Below are 14,918 nucleotides of genomic sequence, written 5' to 3'. Positions count from 1 at the left end.
AGTTCGCAAGGTAGAGGTGTGGGGCAGCAGATGCAGGAAGTAATGGGGAGTGAGTACCAGGTCATCAGCATTGTGAAGACTAGTGCAGGGTTGGCTCAAGTGGCTGACAGCATAGGAGAGTTATGTAGGAATTTCACGGATGAGGATCAGGTAGTGATAGTGGGTGGAGCAGGGAACAGTCATGATAGGGACGGGGAATGTGATGTATGTGGTGACCTGGTAAAGACAGCTACTCAAACTGGTGACACTAATGTGCATTTCGTGCAACTGTTTCAGCGTCTTGATCGGCCTCATCTTAATGTGGCTGTTATGCGTGTTAACATGAGGCTGGGTAGGGTGTTGACGGCAGAGGGCATGGGTCACATCTCAGTGGTGCCAGTTGGGTCTAGCAGTAGATGGGGATTCACTAGGCATGGCCTGCACCTCAATTGGTATGGGAAGGGGAGGCTGGCTAAGCTTATAGGTGACAATGTAGCGGGTGGTGGTGGTGTTGGTGGTGGGATCAATCATGGAAAAATTCCTGTAGTAGTTGGTGTTAGACCTGCACCCTTTCAGACTGAAGTCAGCTGATAGATATACCTGCTTAAAGGAAGTCCCTCTAACTAGGTGCTCACCTTCTGAGGATGTAATGTTACCAAGTAGAGAAGGAATTAGCACATTTCATCAAAATAGAAGCGGTATTAGGGATGAAGTTTGTGAACTGCTTATAGATGTTGACTCTGAAATTATTGGTATATCAGTGCACCACTTAAATAATTTGACAATTCGGAGGCTTCCTTTACCAGGATACAGATTAGCTGGCTGTGTTTCAAGAAGTTCCTTTTGGGGTGGGGGAATGGCAATGTACGTAAAAAAACGGTATTCCATTTGAGTCCATTGGCGTATCACGGCACCGTGCTGAACACATATTTGAATGTTGTGCAGGGGCAGTTGAATTTAGTGAAACTAAACTTCTAATAGTTGTTGATTCTAGGTCCCCTGTCTCTGACTTCAGAGCATTTCTGCTCAACCTAGAGAGGGTTCTTGATTCAATTTGTAGGAAGTACCAGAAATTAGTTATATGTGGTGACTTCAATATAAATTTTGTAGATGATGTTGCAAGAAAAAGGATGTTGGTAGATCTCATAAATTCATATGATCTGGTGCAGACTGTTTTTTTTTTCCAACGAGGGTATAAGGGAACAGTAGCACAGCCATAGACAATATTTTTATTCATTTTTCATTACTGGATGGGCATTCTGTTAGTAAAAGCGTGAATGGCCTTCCAGACCATTATGCACAAATTTTAACACTAAAAGACTTTAGTACTCAAACAAATGTCACATTTAACTATAAACTATGTAGGGAAGTTAATTCAACAGCAATAGAGATTTTCTAAACCTTGTCAAGGAACAAGAGTGGCAGGATGTTTATAGTGCCAATAACATAGATGACAAATATAGTGCTTTCCTTAACACATGTTTCATGTTCTTTGAGAGTTGCTTTCCATTAGAACGTTCTAAATGGGGTACTAGCAGTAATAGGCAGCCTGGGTGGCTGACTAGTGGGATAAGTATATCTTGTAGAACAAAAAGGGAATTATATCAAAATGTTAGAAGTAGTGACAATCAAGCTACAGTAGCCTATCACATACAGTAATGTAAGGTGCTTAAAAATGTTATTAGGAAGGCAAAGAGTATGTGGTATGCAAATAGAGTAGCTAATTCACAGGATAAAATTAAAACCATACGGTCAGTTGTGAAGGAGGTGTCTGGTCAGCAGCACAAGGTCGACGATGTAAAGTCAGTTCGCAGTAAAACTATTTCTGTCACTGATGAATGAGATATATGTACAGTATTTAACAATAATTTTCTGAGCATTGCTGGTGAATTAAATAAAAATTTTGTTTCTACAGGGGATCGTATGATTTTCTTGGCATATGCTTTTCCGTGGTCGATGTCTGAAATACTCCTCGGTGATACAAACAAGACGAAGAATGAGTCAATAATTAAATCACTGAAGACTAAGGACTCTCGTGGTTATGATGGAATGCCTGGCAGAATATTAAAGTACTGTGCGGCACATGTTAGTCCTGTATTTAGCCACATTTGTAATTTTTCCTTTACGAATGGTCAGTTTCCTGAACGATTAAAGTACTCAGTAGTAAAGCCGCTCTATAAAAAGGGTGAAAGGGATAATGTAGACAATTTTAGACCTATTTCTATGCCATCAGTGTTTGTAAAAGTTATTGAAAAGTCTGTGTATCTGAGGATAATTGATCATTTTATATCACTCCATTTTCTATCAAATGTACAGTTCGGCTTTAGAAGTCGTTTAACAACAGAAAGTGCTCTTTTCTCTGTGCGGTACTGGATGGGTCAAACAAAAGTTTTCAAATGTTTAGCATATTTTTTGATTTAACTAAGGCATTTGGTTCTGCTAATAACAAAATATTTCTCCAGAAATTGGACCATTACAAAAGACAGGGAGTAGCTGACAATTGGTACACCTCTTACTTTAGCAACAGACAGCAAAAGGTCATTATTCACAGTGTTGAGAATGGCTGTTACGTGGAGTCTGAGTGGAGTACTGTCAATTGGGGGGTGCCTCAGGGATCAGTGTTGTGGCCACTCCTGTCCCTTATTTATATAAATTATATGCCCTCTAGTATTACAGGTAACTCTAAAATATTTGTGTTTGCTGATGAAACTAGCTTGTCGTGTTCAAAATTGGCTTGGTTTCAAATAGTGCAGTTCATGACCCAAGTTCATGGCTTGTAGAAAATAAATTAATGCTAAATCACAGCAAGCCTCAGATTTTACAGTTTCTAACACACAATTCAACAAAACCCGACGTTTTAATTTCTTAGAATAGGCATATGATTAGTGAAACTGAACCGTTCAAATTTCTAGGTTTTCAGATAGATAGTAAGCTGTTGTGGAAAGCCCATGTTCAGGATCTTGTTCAAAGACTTAATACTGCCATTTTCACTTTTCGAACAGTATCTGAAGTGAGTGATCGTTTGACACGAAAATTAGTATACTTTGCTTATTTTCATTCTCTTCCGTCGTATGGTATTATATTTTGGGGAAACTCTTTCCATTCTAAAAGGATTTTTCGACTCAGAAACGGTCGGTTCGGGCAATAAGTGCTGTAAGTTCACGAACCTCTTGTCGACCCCAGTTCACGAGTCTGGGTATTTCGAGATTGACCTCCGAATATTTATATTCCTTACTGTCATTTCCTGTTAACAATATTAAATTATTCCGAAGAATAAACAGATTCCACGCAGTTAATTCACGGCAGAAATCAAACCTGCATTTGGATCGGAAAGGTGTGCAGTATACTGCTGTATCCATTTTCAATAAGCTACCACACGAATTCAAATATCTTAGCAGTAATTCACGAGCTTTCAAATCGAAAATGAACAGTTTCCTCATGAGTAACTTCTTCTATCCTGTCGAGGAGTTCCTTGAAATATTAAGCTGACTCTTGTTGTATTGTTGATTGCGTTTACTTAAACATATGGACTGAATTTTTTTCGGGTTCATAAACATTTATCTGTTATTACTTTTATGTTGTAATTTAATGTACTGACACATTCCATGACCTTGGAGATTTGCTCCTCAATTTGGTCCCACGGAACTTGACGTGTAAATAAATAAATGGTCTACTATTCTTTTCGTCAGTTGACTTTCTGATAGTCGTCTGATATGACCAAAGAATTTCATTCGTCTTTTCCTAATATCAATTTCGATGTTTGAAAACATTATTGTAACAGCCACACATAATTCATTTTAATGAAAACAAACAAAAATGAATTTACGTTGCAGTAAAAATGCAAAAGTGCTGTTTGTGGACCTGAATATGAACCTATCTACTACGACAATTAAATCAATATTTCCAAATGATTTTCTGACACACGAATTATTTCAGTCCGCTCTGTCCAAACAATTGACACAAATTTCCTCCAAATGATCACGGCAGCTCCACGTACCGCACCTAACATTTCCTGTTTCATTTGCTCCACGATCTACCACACTCGTAACATATTCCTCTCTTTCCTTTCCTTTTCTCTTGTGGACTGTTCAGTCTTTTCAATACTAAGTCGTGAAAGTCCACGCATTCTGGTCTCGGCAATCTGTAACGCTCGACATCTCCTTTCTCTTTGCTCCTTTATGGGTTTCCATGCAAACTTCGCCGGCCTAGTGGCCGAGTGGTTCTAGGTGATACAGTCTGGTACCGCGCGACCGCTACGGTCGCAGGTTCGAATCCTGCCTTTGGCATGGATGTGTGTGATGTCCTTAGGTTAGTTAGGTTTAAGTAGTTCTAAGATCTAGGGGACTGATGACCTCAGAAGTTTAGTCCCATAGTGCTCAGAGCCATTTGAACCATGCAAAATTCGTTGGCAAAGCTATACTCTTCAGTAATTTACTTAATTCTTTTTATCGAATTAAACACTGAAAAATAAATAACTTACGTATCGAAATAGAAACGGAAATGGTGACACCAGTAGTCGTATTGCTGACAGTTGTCGATCAGAGCATAGAATGTGGATAAACTTATTTTTATACTTGCTAGCCTTCAATCCGGAACCGCAGGTCCGAATACTGCCTCGGGCATGGATGTGTGTGATGTCCTTGGGTTAGCTAGGTTTACGTAGTTTTAACTCTAGTGGACTGATGACCTCAGATGTTAAGTCCCATAGTGCTCAGAGCCATTTGCTAACAATAGCCATGCTCTAACAACAATGGTGAAATACTGACCTTTAAAATGGAACTCGAATCTATAAAATTTCACGTCTGCGGATAGCCACTACGAATGGCAACATAACGAGAGGAAATCGTTAGGTGACATACAGTGATCAGCCAGAACATCATGACCAGCTACCTACTATCGATATGAACCCCTCCAGGCGATAGCAGCTGCACCTAGCGAGGAAGTACTGTCAGTCAGACACATACACGGTGCATGTGGTATCAGTGAGAGTGCTGTCCGTGTGTAGAAAGGGGGACGCGCGCGATCTGTCTGAGTTTGACCGAGAGCAGAATGCGATGGCCCCCAGGCTCGGCGCGAGCATTTTGCAAACTGCACGACTGCCCGGATGTTCGAGGATTCCCGTGGTGAGAGAGTCCAACACCAATGTGAAATCACGTCCAGACGTCGTGGAGGGGGGCTGCCGCACCTCATTGCAATGTCGGACTTCTTAGGCTGGGCAGAGTGGTAATACAGGACAGGAGGCGAACTGTGACTAAAGTAACATGAAACATTAATGCTGGACAGAGTACAAATGTGTCTGAACACACAGCGCGCTGAACACTCCTAAAGATGGGTCTCCGCAGACGACGACCCATGGGTGTGGCAATGTTAATAATACTATGTCGGTATCTACACTACTGGCCATTAAAACTGCTACACCAAGAAGAAATGCAGATGACAAACGGGTATTCATTGGACAAATATATTATACTAGAACTGACATGTGATTACACTTTCACGCAATTTGGGTGCATAGATCCTGAGATATCTGTACCCACAACAGCCACCTCTGGCCGTAATAACGGCCTTGATACGCCTGGGAATTGAGTCAAACACAGCTTGGATGGCGTGTACAGGTACAGCTGCCCATGCAGCTTCAACACGATACCACAGTTCATCAAGAGTAGTGACTGGCGTATTGTGACGAGCCAGTTGCTCGGCCACCATTGACCAGACGTTTTCAGTTGGTGAGAGATGTAGAGAATGTGCTGACCAGGGCAGCAGTCGAACATTATCTGTATCCAGAAAGGCCCTTACAGAACCTGCAACATGCGGTCGTGCATTATCTTGCTAAAATTTAGGGTTTCACAGGGATCGAATGAAGTGTAGAGCCACGGGTCGTGACACATCTGAAATGTAACGTCCACTGTTCCAAGTGCCATCAATGCGAACAAGAGGTGACCGAGACGTGTAACGAACGGCACCCCATACCATCACGCCGGGTGATACACCAGTATGGCGATGACGAATACACGCTTCCAATGTGCGTTCACCGCGATGTCGCCAAACACTGATGTGACCATCATGATGCTGTAAATAGAACCTGGATTCAACCGAAAAAGAAATGAGTTGGCTGCACGATCCGTTACAGCTATGCGGATAAGATGCCTGTCATCTCGACTGCTAGTGATACGAGGCCGTTTGGATATAGCGCGGCGTTCCGTATTATCCTCCTGAACCCACCGATTCCATATTCTGCTAACAGTCATTGGATCTCGACCAACGCGAGCAGCAATGTCACGATACGATAAACCGCAATAGCTATAGGCTACAATCCGGCCTTTACCAAAGTCGGAAAGGTGATGGTACGCGTTTCTCCTCCTTATACGAAGCATCACAACAACGTTTCACCAGGCAACGCCAGTCAACTGCTGTTTGTGTATGAGAAATCGGTTGGAAACTTTCCTCATGTCAGCACGTTTTAGGTGTCGCCACCGGCGCCAACCTTGTGTGTATGCTGTGAAAAGCTAATCATTTGCATATCACAGCATCTTCTCCCTGTCGCTTAAATTTCGCGTCTGTAGCACGTCATCTTCTTTGTGTAGCAATTTTAATGGCCAGTAGTGTACGACTGAAGTGTTCAAACGGCCATCGGCACTGGACATGGCACAGTAGCAGAGGGTTGCATGTTCTGGTGAGTCCCGATGCCAAATTCATTATGCCGATAGAAGGGCACGAATCCGTCCTCTTCCTCAGGAACAGCACCTTGACGCCTGTGCTGAGAGACGGAGACAAGCTGGCGGCTCCATTACGCTCTGGGGAAGATTCACTTGTGCATCCATGGGTCGAGTGGAGCTCGCGCAAGACACCACCACGGCCAACGCGTGTCGTACACTGGTTGCACACCACGTACACCCTTGATGGCGATCGTGTTTCCCGGTGGCAGTCGCATTTTTCAACAAGATAATGCGTCATGTCACTAGGCAAGGAGTGGTTCGAGGAACACAGTGGCGAGTTCCAGTTGATATGACACAGGATTTGCTATGGACGTTATCAAAACAAAGGCGTTTCTCGTTGCGGCGGGATCCTCTCACAATGTCCGCAGCTCTTGGTCGTGCGGTAGCGTTCTTGCTTCCCGCGCTCGGGTTCCCGGGTTCGATTCCCGGCGGGTCAGGGATTTTCTCTGCCTCGTGATGACTGGGTGTTGTGTGATGTTCTTAGGTTAGTTAGGTTTAAGTAGTTCTACGTTCTAGGGGACTGATGACCATAGACGTTAAGTCCCATAGTGCTCAGAGCCATTTGAACCGTTTTGATCCTCTCACGAAATTTGAATCGCCAACTTTCTCCTGCGAATGAAAAAATATTTTGTTGGTTCCGACTTACGTAGGAAGAAACGATCATCACAATAAAATAAGGGAATCGGACCTCACACGTAAGGATATAGGTGTTCGTTTTTACGCGCGGTCTTCGCGGGTGGAATAATGGAGCATTTTTGTGAAGGTGGTTCGATGAACCATCTGCCAGGGACTTAAGTGTGATTTGCGGAGTATCCATGCAGATGTAGATGCAGTACCTCTCGCGACATAAAACACTTGTCAAAGCTCTTACTACAGACTCTTCAGTGTAAGCTCGACATGATTGATTAGATATTGGTGACTATGTTTCAACGAACGTGAACGTGCACGGGTCAGTGACCGTCGTCAACGGACTTTCCCAGGAGGCGGGCAGCTCCGGCACGTGGCTCGCTCTTCCGGTGAAAAGCACGCGCCCCCTATCTGGCCCGCGACTACTGTCGGCGCAGTTCGCCAGCCCCTGCCCCGGGTTTGTCCTCACCCTGCTGCCGCCTTTGTGAAGGAAGCACCCGCGGCCGCACACCGCGAATCCGACCGCAGCGGCAGAAGGAACGGTGCTAGGTGCGGAGAACTTTATATCTCTAAATGCGGGAAAACTTTGTTGCCCAACTCCGCTCTCTTTATGTGGACGTAAATGTTCCCATAAAATAAATTTTAAGTACGCTGTGAAGAAAATTATAACCTCCTTATTAGCGCAATGAGAATTTATTAAAACGGAAAGTTTAAAGCCAGTGGAGTATATTGTGCTACTGTGCGCGCTGCGCGGAGTTTTCCGTTTTGATTACGTACCGTATACTCACTTACGTATGGAAGTAGTAGCAGTGCTAAGAATACACCGCCGAGATTTGAGAATACTATACATCGCGCATGCACGGAGGCCCGTGATGCAAAACTTGCAAGAGGGAGAATCTTCCTTTTCAGTAACATATGTCCTGAGTCTTAATTTTGTAAGGAATTCCCGTGTGATACGAACTGTCAGCATAGCTTCTAGTGACAAGTATTATTGAAGAGTAAAACTGTACAGGACCTATACGAAGGGCAGTAGCTTCTCTTTCCGTTTTACAGTATGCTTGTATCACACTCATTTTGGAAATACAACGAGAAGTATTGCTGAGGAACGAATTCGACACACAATTTTTTACGGAAGGGAGTATTTTTCATTTGAGTTTTATAATGAGTGTGCGTAACAATTAATTTTCAAATGGCTTGAGATTGTTCAGTACATATTACTTTATTCGAGTTAAAATAATAGCCAGCTTATTTACACAGCCTCTTCTGGGGCTGAGTAAAGGAGATTATGATATTACGAAGTCTTCCCTGTAAACACTTGAAGTTATATCAGACGTTGTTTAAAGCAAGACATTGTCTCTTCGTCGAAGCATGGTCCATTCTTTATCGAGCTTCATCCCTGGGACACACACCTGAGAACAAATACGAAGTATTGCGCTCCATGTCGACATTCTCAGTGCTTTTTTCTTGAGCAAAAAAGCAACGACATTCTAATTACGTAAAAGGCTGACGTGGATTATCCTTTATTTCAAAACGCAATAAGAATCATTCCTGAACTTCCGATACATTGGCTATCTTCAGAACCTACAACTCACTGTCGAGATTTGGTGATAACTCGTGCACCGAACATCGTAAACCCATTTTCCCTCACTGGCCACCAGAGATGACATAGAAATGAGGTATTAATTCTGATGCTAACCAGTGTAAGGGCGAAAGCTCTTATCACTATAAACATATTCTACGATTGTGTATAAAATAAAAAATCGTGTCGAACTCAGTCAAGCAGTTTAACTAATAATAAACGCACACGACCGCCTTAGGATATACAGCGTGATCGGAAGCAGACCGAAAAACTTCTAAGGATGTTTCAAGGTAAATTGTGCTGAGAAGTAACTGTTGACAAGAAAATTCGATACGTTTCGCTGTTTCAGAATTAATTAGCATTAAGTTACCCAATCAGGCCGTTGCGCGCGCAAATTCAAGCGGCCCGTCAGTGGCGCTGTCGCCAATCGAGTTCATCGTTTGGTTTCCTAAAATCGAAGAAGAGAGCGATACAAAAATTGGACATTGAAAGGTAGTGAGGATCGAATACTAGCCCAAGTCTGAACAATCTTGTACGCCGTCGTCTACGCTTGAAAACAACTGATGCTGTTTGTACCTGGGGGGGAGGGGGGGAGAGCGGGGTTTGCACTTGAATTTGCGCACGCAGTGGCCGGACAGGAAAACAGAATAAAATATGTTAAATAGCACAGGAGAAGTCGTGGCTGACACCCAAACCTTCAGATGTCAGACACTCAGATCGATACCAAACGTTATTGTCGATAGAGTGTCAACCAAAATCCCGAATTAATTTGTAAACCTGCTGGTGTTCGGAGGAAGGAGCGTCAATGTTAATTGGAAGTAACACCAGAACTACGGAGTTCACCATAGGAATGACTGTTTGTTGATGTTTGGTTTGTGCGGCGCTCAACTGCGAGGTCATCAGCGCCCGTACCAAGTCCCAATTTTAACACAGCGAATTGTTTTACCCAATCCAATCTAGCCACTGTCACGAATGATGATGATGATGAAGTGATGAGGAAAACACCCAGTCTCCGGGCAGAGGAAATCCCCAACGCAGCCGGAAATCGAACCCGGGACCACGTGATCCAGAGGCATGAACGCTCACCACTAGACCACGAGCTGCAGATTAAGCCATGGCCGGCCGTTCTAGCCGAGCGGTTCTAGGTGCCTCAGCCTGGAACCGCGCGACCGCTACTGTCGCAGGTTCGACTCCTGCCTCGGGCATGGATGTGTGTGATGTCCTTAGGTTAGTTAGGTTTAAATAATTCCAAGTTCTAGGGGACTGATGACCTCAGCAGTTAAGTCCCATAGTGCTTAGAACCATTTGAACCATTTTTGACTGTCTGACACAAATGTCGGGTTGAAACTACCAGGCGCATAATATGGAAACAAGAAAACAAACTGACCGGGCTTCAATAGAGCGCGGGAAGGTCGCTGAAGGAGATTAGACGAAAGAATAATAAGTACAAATTTTGACTACAAGGTGGCAGTACGGTAATCCACCAGTCCTGGTGAACACGCTGCAGCCTTAGAAATTCTTTCACGTTGGGTATCGTGACAAATTAACACTCTGCGAAGACACTGGCATTGAACAGACATATCGAAAAATGAGATATTAAACTTAACAGCCCGCATCTCGTGGTCTTGCGGTAGCGTTCTCGCTTCCCACGCCCGGGTTCCCGGGTTCGATTCCCGGCGGGGTCAGGGATTTTCTCTGCCTCGTGATGGCTGGGTGTTGTGTGCTGTCCTTAGGTTAGTTAGGTTTAAGTAATTCTAAGTTCTAGGGGACTGATGACCATGGATGTTAAGTCCCATAGTGCTCAGAGCCATTTGAACCATTTTTGAAACTTAACAACAAATAACATACCAAGCGCACGACGTCAGTAAATGAGAAACGACGAGGCATATCGCCAAAGTCGCATGCAGTACGCGAATTAGATTGCAAGAGCGAGCATCAGTAAAAGTATTGATAACCCGACGTGAGAGCGTTGATTTTTCTCACACCAGCCGACATCATATGGCGCACTGAGTTAGACTGGGTCACGTTCCAGAGAAACGCGCGTACTCACACCAGGATGTGTGCAGCAAGAGTACCTCACAAAACCGGCCTCCAGGTGTTCGTTGAAGACGGAGCCTCGTCTTTTTCCGTCGGAGGGCCAAGGAAAGCGGTTGCTGATTTCGAATGGCTTAAAACAGAACCACTCCACCGCATCCTTTTCCCAAGTATCTGTGCAACCTCAACTAGACAGCAAAGGCTAGAAAAACTTAAGACACAAAATCTTAAATTATGAAACATGTACCGCCCTCAACGCGAACTCGCAAAATTATTGACGTTGGATTCTGAATGCCTTCATAATTGACATGGAGAACGTCTACTTGATGTAAAACCAGGAGCTTTGAGGTCAGTTAGTGCAACGCGAATTATTGGCCTGATATTTTTCCACTGAGCCATAACTTATGACAGGTACGTGGACAGTATACTGCTATCCTTTCCAAAGAACTGACAACTAAAGAAAAGACTTAACTGTTATTTAATGCTGCTTAGAGTAAGAACGCATATCGGAAACCCACAGATGACAGTATCACGACACATTGTCTGCCGGTTTGAGAAACGAATCGCAATGTATGTGGTGGTTGGTTCAAATGGTGGTGAAATCTTACGGGACTTAACTGCTAAGGTCATCAGTCCCTAAGCTTACACACTACTTAACCTAAATTATGCTAAGGACAAACACACACACCCATGCCCGAGGGAGGACTCGAGCCTCTGCCGGGACCAGCCGCACAGTCCATGACTGCAGCGGCTTAGACCGCTCGGCTAATCCCTCGCGGCGTGGCGGTTGGAGAATGTCTTCTAGGTTCGTATCACACATGAAACTTCTTATATTTTGGTAGCTAGACAGGTTCCAGCTACGTCTCGTTAATTCCGTAATGACAACGAAACGTGCTAGTTTGAATATTTCTACATTTAGGGGCAGTGTCTCTCCTATCCAGCCGCTGCTTATTCTCTAAGTTCCCATCGCATATTCATACTGTCTTCTCCAGACACTCCTCGTTCTTGAATAAGGTTAATATCGTGATGGAGTGGTTGCTTCTTCTGGATATTTCTGTTCCCACATCCTTGTGTCATTACCAGTGCGACCTCAGTGTCCATTTACAGGAAAATTTATGTACGCTACCTACTAAACAGCATTTTCTTCCATATTTAGATTTATCTTCTGGAACCTTGAGAGCGAAACGTACGTCATTTTTCCATGCTATCCTGTTCCATCACGTATGGTGTGAGGCACGAAAGATCGGCATCAAAGTTCCAACTTAGTTCCTATCTTACTGGTATTCAACTCATTGTCATTTCATGGAATTCAAGTAAGAGGAAAACAATATGTCTCTTAATTCTACAGTTACACTTCTGTCAGAGGTATTTTGTTGCGTTTTTAAGAGTAAGTCTTTTAGTAGTCGGCAACTTTTCTCTCGTAACGTCTACCACTTGAGTTGGTAAACATTTCGGTGATAGTCTTCTCTCTGCTGAGGAACTTGTATCTTCTTCATTAGTCTTACCTTTTTAGGGTGCCAGCCTGACAACAGTGCTCAAAAATCGGTCGAAATATGGTCTCGTAAGCTAGCTGATTCTAGAGTAATTTATATTTCCTTAGATTTATTTCAATAGATATGACTAGCATTTACCTTAGCTAGGCTTATGTTGGGTGGTTCAATCGGGAGAATGGACGAAACAGCGAGGACATCGGTCCCATCAGATTAAGGAAGGTTGGGGAAGGAAGGTGACCGTACCCATACAAAGGAACCGTCCCGGCATTTGCCAAAAGCGATTTAGGGAAGTCACGGGAGATCTAAATCGGGATGGCAGGACGCAACTTTTCACCATCGTCCTCCCGAATGCGAGTCCAGCGTGCTAACAATTGCACCACCTCGCTCCGTAGGCTTTTGTAACCGTAAATCCTACTGTTAGATATTTTGTGGTTATGGCTATTTCCAAACCACTGGTACCATTTCGATAATCAAACAGTGCTCCGTCTTTATTCCCATTTATGCCCAGGAAGTTACATTTGTTGCAATAGTTAGCCCTTACGCACAAATTCGCACTCCGTCTTCAGGCCACAAGTGGCCCATCGGGACCATCCGACCGCCGTGTCATCCTCAACTGAGGATGAGGATAGGAGGGTCGTGTGGTCAGCACACCGCACTCCCGGTCGTTATGATGGTTTTCTGTGACCGGAGCCGCTACTATTCGGTCGAGTAGCTCCTCAATTGGCATCACGAGGCTGAGTGCACCCCGAAAAATGGCAACAGTGCATGGCGGCCTGAATGGTGACCCATCCAAGTGCCAGCCATGCCCGACAGCGCTTAACTTCGGTGATCTGATGGGAACCGGTGTTTCCACTGCGGCAGGCCCGTTGCCTTATGCACAAATTAGAAACCCTAAAATCATCACTGTGATTACTTTGATCTAAGCCTTTCCGGAGATCTCGTTGGAGCACTTGCAGAGTACTTTTTCGCCCAGTACAGACTGTCACGTTATGATAATAGTTAATTAGTTCATTTCGACAGCAAGCACATAATAGGTGACTTATCCGTAAGCTATAACGTTGAATTTTTGTGCATCCGTAGACTTCATGTCAACCACATAAGTCGGGGGAGTCTTGCAATCAACAGACTGACATTTCTTCAGATTGTCTCATAGCATGAAAGGTATGAAGAAATGTCATTAGCTCCACACTCAAAGTTCAAATGAACCAAGCAAGATATCTTGCCCCGACTTTTCATACTTTCTTCTACATATGAAAATATATGCGTATCGGTGGTGTGTAAAAAATCTTCGACTTTTTTCTGTAATTAAGACAGCAACAGGATTTAGACATCAGGGCGCAACGCTGAGATTTCTGCAATGTAGTTTGCAGACTATGTTCATTTCACATATTATCGACGTGCTCCAGCTGTCCGCTGTTTAGGAGCTTTTGAAGTTTAGTGTACACAAATTAAATATTCCGACTCATTTCATCTCTTGAAACGGTATGAGCAGGGCAAGTACCAAAATAAAAAAGACCGAGGTGACAATTTCCACGTACTTCATGGAAACTCTTTCATTCCGTGAACTGCCCTTTTGCATATAATATCTTTGTGTACGGAGATAATTCATTTCTGTTCTTACTCTGCAGAAATCGAGTTTCGTCGAACTCACGCCACCCGCACATTTCGCAACAGCTTCAGGCCGCTAGGATCTCACATTTCCAATTATTCCGCAGTAATGCGAGAATATTGCGGACATTTTCTCATTATATCCACCCACCCACGGGAGACTACTGTAACACTATGAACAGATGTAGGATGATTTTCGCTTACCAATAATTATCTGAATATTGGCAGTAACTATGAACAGCACACGACTCTGGGTTAAGTTTTCATTAATGTATAATCGAAGCAAAATAGTTACTGAAACATGAGTAGCCCCTGGACCATGACTGTTCTTCTATAAAACATGTAGATTCACAGAAAGTAGAGTAAGCAATAATCTTACATATAAACAGTGTTAGGGTTTAATGAGACAACGAGATATAATAATAACAATAAACTAACAATGTCACAAAGTAACAATGACATTTATTTGTGATTTAATAATTTTGTGCAGCGTATAGGAAAGTCACTTTCTACAGAGAAATCAACTTTGCACACAGAACTTAGATAGTATATATATGACTTCATAATTAGAAAAAGATAGAATCATACATTCAAGTCTTTCCTTACAAAGCTAAAATCTATAAATTTTCGTAAATCCTACACACACCACATAAATGAACTTCATTACCGTTAAGAAAGTTCAGTGTGATTCATAGACTTCACGTTGTTTATACCTTTCGAATCCTTATGTTTAATAAAAAGACAGATCATTTCATGTCTTTAACGTGCTATTATAAATTTTCCAGCTAAGTGCCTACTGACTTGTTTTTAAATTAAAATGTTGACATAATGCACTTAAAATGTAAATATCTTAATATTTTCGTCATTCAGCTCGCATTTTAG

At 43.2% G+C, this 14,918-nt stretch overlaps 1 pseudogene; it reads right to left on the bottom strand.

Annotated features, from left to right (window-relative positions):
- Positions 1–13,181: 13,181 nt before the first annotated feature.
- Positions 13,182–13,299, bottom strand: LOC124799538 (annotated as a pseudogene).
- Between the last annotated feature and the right edge of the window lie 1,619 nt (positions 13,300–14,918).

The sequence above is a fragment of the Schistocerca piceifrons genome, chromosome 5 (assembly GCF_021461385.2).
Source record: "Schistocerca piceifrons isolate TAMUIC-IGC-003096 chromosome 5, iqSchPice1.1, whole genome shotgun sequence".
NCBI lineage: Eukaryota > Metazoa > Arthropoda > Insecta > Orthoptera > Acrididae > Schistocerca > Schistocerca piceifrons.
Note: the sequence above shows the minus strand (reverse complement) of the source record. Positions and strands in the feature narration are given on the sequence as shown.